Raw genomic sequence first — 4,532 nt, 5'->3', positions numbered from 1 at the left:
GGGGGGTTCTGGCGGCACTCGGCGGGGGGGCGTGGCATGGCGCGGCGCTTGGGGGGGGTTCCGGCGGCGCTCGGTGGGGGGGGCGGACTCCGGGGGGGCGGGCTCCGGTGGCGCGGCTCGGCGGGGGGCGGCGCTTTTTTTTGCTGCTTGGGGCAGCAAAAAAGTTAGAGCCGGCCCTGCTTGTTTCTATCCCCTATCAACTTCTCACAGTCTACATGCCACCAGTTGGTCTTCTAACTAGAGAGCAGATCAACCCTCCTGGGGCATAACTCTCAGGAAGGGGCTAAGGAGGACCCAGTGGTTCTAAGAACATAAGAAGGACCATACTGGGTCAGGCCAATGGTCTATTTAGACCGGTATCCTGTCTTCTGACAGTGGCCAGTGCCAGATGCTACAAAAGAAGTGAACAGAATAGGGCAATCATCAAGTGATCCATCCACCGTAATCCAGTCCCAGCATCCCAGAGGCCAAGGGACACTTAGAGTTGCATCCCTGACCATCTTGCCTTATAGCCATTGCTAGACCTATCCTCCACAAACTTATCTAATTCTTTTTTTAATCCAGTTATAGTTTTGGCCCTCACAATATTCCTTGGCAACGAGTTCCACAGATTGACTGTGCGTTGTGTGAAGAAGTACTTCCTTTTGTTTGTTTTAAACCAGATGCCTATTAATTTCATTGGGTGATCCCTGGTTCTTGTATTATGTGAAGGGGGCAAATAACATTTCCAGGTTCTCTACATCATTCATGATTTTATAGGCCTCTATCATATCCTCCCTTAGTCATCTCTTTTCTGAGCTGAATATTCCCAGTCTTATTAATCTCTTCTCATATGAGAGCACTTCCGTATCCTTAATAATTTTTGTTGCTCTTCTCTGTACCGTTTCCATTTCTAATATATCTTTTCTGAGATGGGGCATCCAGAATTGCATACAGTATTCAAGGTGTGGGCGTTCCATGGATATATATATAGCGGCATTATGTTTTCTGTCTTAATATCTATCCCTTTCCTAATGGTTCCTAACATTCTGCTACCTTTTTTGACTGCTATTGCACATTGAGTGGATGTTTTCAGAGAACTATCCACAATGACTCCAAAATCTCTTTCTTGAGTGGTAACAGGTAAGTTAGATCTCATCATTTTGTATGTATAGTTGGGATTATGTTTTCCAATGTGCATTATTTTGCATTTTTCAGCATTGAATTTCATCTGCCATTTGGTTGCCCAGTCACCCAGTTTTAAGAGATTCCTTTGTAACTCTTTGCAGTCTGCTTTGGACTTAATTTTCTGCAGTAATATTGTATCATCTACAAACTTTGCTATCTCACTGTTTAGCCCTTTTTCTAGATCATTTATGAATATATTGAACCACATAGGTCCCAGTTCAGATTCCTGGGGGATACTGCTATTTACCTGAGCCTTAATCAGTGGGCGGGGCATTCATACAGGCCAGGGCTTTATAAAGCAGCGCACAAGCGACCAGGGAGCTTTTGCGACCAGGGGCTGCTAACAGGGAGTTTCGCAAGGGAGTTCTCCAGGTGAAGGAGGAGCAATACAGCACCCTTTTGGGGTAAGTGACTGTCTGTAGTGTGTGTTTGTTTGTGTTTGAGAGTTATTTGCTGTGTGCTGAGCTTGTGTTTGTCAGTCTGTTTGTTTGGTTGTTTGAAGGACCGTGTGCTGTGGCTGGCAGTTGGAAGCTGTGAGCTTCAAAGGAAGGTTTGAAAGCTAGAAGCCTCTGGTAAGTGGCTGAGCCTTAATCAGTGGGCAGGGCATTCATACAGGCCAGGGCTTTATAAAGCAGTGCACAAGTGACCAGGGAGCTTTTGCGAACAGGGGCTGCTAACAGGGAGTTTCGCAAGGGAGCAGGAAGGGGGCGAGGTTCCCTTGCCGGTTCTATCTGTTTTCTCTTTATTCCCCTTTGAACCTATAACCAACTACATTCAAAAATTCTTGCTTAAACAACCCTTTCAGCGGACAGGGGGCTGCAGACGGGAGTTTAAAAGGGGCAAAAAACAAGGGAGATGTCATGCTAGGAGTCTACTACAGGCCACCTAACCAGGTGGAAGAGGTGGATGAGGCTTTTTTTAAGCAACTAACAAAATCATCCAAAGCCCAAGATTTGGTGGTGATGGGGAACTTCAACTATCCGGATATATGTTGGGAAAATAACACAGCAGGGCACAGACTATCCAACAAATTCTTGGACTGCATTGGAGACAACTTTTTATTTCAGAAGGTTGAAAAAGCTACTAGGGGGGAAGCTGTTCTAGACTTGATTTTAACAAATAGGGAGGAACTCGTTGAGAATTTGAAAGTAGAAGGCAGCCTGGGTGAAAGTGATCATGAAATCATAGAGTTTGCAATTCTAAGGAAGGGTAGAAGGGAGAACAGCAAAATAGAGACCATGGATTTCAGGAAGGCAGATTTTGGTAAGCTCAGAGAGCTGATAGGTAAGGTCCCATGGGAATCAAGACTGAGGGGAAAAACAACTGAGGAGAGTTGGCAGTTTTTCAAAGGGACACTATTAAGGGCCCCAAAGCAAGCTATTCCGCTGGTTAGGAAAGATAGAAAATGTGGCAAAATACCACCTTGGCTTAACCACGAGATCTTGCATGATCTAAAAAATAAAAAGGAGCCATATAAAAAATGGAAACTAGGACAGATTACAAAGGATGAATATAGGCAAACAACACAGGAATGCAGGGGCAAGATTAGAAAGGCAAAGGCACAAAATGAGCTCAAACTAGCTACGGGAATAAAGGGAAACAAGAAGACTTTTTATCAATACATTAGAAGCAAGAGGAAGACCAAAGACAGGGTAGGCCCACGGCTTAGTGAAGAAGGAGAAACAGTAACAGGAAACTTGGAAATGGCAGAGATGCTAAATGACTTCTTTGTTTCGGTCTTCACCGAGAAGTCTGAAGGAATGCCTAACAGAGTGAATGCTAATGGGAAGGGGGTAGGTTTAGCAGATAAAATAAAAAAAGAACAAGTAAAAAACACTTAGAAAAGTTAGATGCCTGCAAGTCACCAGGGCCTGATGAAATGCATCCTAGAATACTCAAGGAGCTAATAGAGGAGGTATCTGAGCCTCTAGCTATTATCTTTGGAAAATCATGGGAGACGGGAGAGATTCCAGAAGACTGGAAAAGGGCAAATATAGTGCTCATCTATAAAAAGGGAAATAAAAACAACCCAGGAAACTACAGACCAGTTAGTTTAACTTCTGTGCCAGGGAAGATAATGGAGCAAGTAATTAAGGAAATCATCTGCAAACACTTGGAAGGTGGTAAGGTGATAGGGAACAGCCAGCATGGATTTGTGAAGAACAAATCATGTCAAACCAATCTGATAGCTTTCTTCGATAGGATAACGAGCCTTGTGGATAAGGGTGAAGCTGTGGATGTGGTATACCTAGACTTTAGTAAGGCATTTGATACGGTCTCGCATGATATTCTTATCGATAAACTAGGCAAATACAATTTAGATGGGGCTACTATAAGGTGGGTGCATAACTGGCTGGATAACCGTACTCATAGAATTGTTATTAATGGTTCCCAATCCTGCTGGAAAGGCATAACGAGTGGGGTACCGCAGGGGTCTGTTTTGGGACCGGCGCTGTTCAATATCTTCATCAACGACTTAGATATTGGCATAGAAAGTACGCTTATTAAGTTTGCGGATGATACCAAACTGGGAGAGATTGCAACTGTTTTGGAGGACAGGGTCATAATTCAAAATGATCTGGACAAATTGGAGAAATGGGCTGAGGTAAACAGGATGAAGTTTAACAAAGACAAATGCAAAGTGCTCCACCTAGGAAGGAAAAATCAGTTTCACACATACAGAATGGGAAGAGACTGTCTAGGAAGGTGTACGGCAGAAAGGGATCTAGGGGTTATAGTGGACCACAAGCTAAATATGAGTCAACAGTGTGATGCTGTTGCAAAAAAAGCAAACATGATTCTGGGATGTATTAACAGGTGTGTTGTGAGCAAGACACGAGAAGTCATTCTTCCGCTCTACTCTGCTCTGGTTAGGCCTCAGCTGGAGTATTGTGTCCAGTTCTGGGCACCGCATTTTAAAAAAGATGTGGAGAAATTGGAAAGGATCCAGAGAAGAGCAACAAGAATGATTAAAGGTCTTGAGAACATGACCTATGAAGGAAGGCTGAAAGAATTGGGTTTGTTTAGTTTGGAAAAGAGACGACTGAGAGGGGACATGATAGCAGTTTTCAGGTATTTAAAAGGGTGTCATAAGGAGGAGGGAGAAAACTTGTTCACCTTAGCCTCTAAGGATAGAACCAGAAGCAATGGGTTTAAACTGCAGCAAGGGAGGTCTAGGTTGGACATTAGGAAAAAGTTCCTAACTGTCAGGGTGGTTAAACACTGGAATAAATTGCCTAGGGAGGTTGTGGAATCTCCATCTCTGGAGATATTTAAGAGTAGGTTAGATAATTGTCTATCAGGGATGGTCTAGACAGTATTTGGTCCTGCCATGCGGGCAGGGGACTGGACTCGATGACCTCTCG

Source organism: Trachemys scripta, chromosome 5 (genome assembly GCF_013100865.1).
Source record: "Trachemys scripta elegans isolate TJP31775 chromosome 5, CAS_Tse_1.0, whole genome shotgun sequence".
Classification (NCBI taxonomy): domain Eukaryota; kingdom Metazoa; phylum Chordata; order Testudines; family Emydidae; genus Trachemys; species Trachemys scripta.
Note: the sequence above shows the minus strand (reverse complement) of the source record.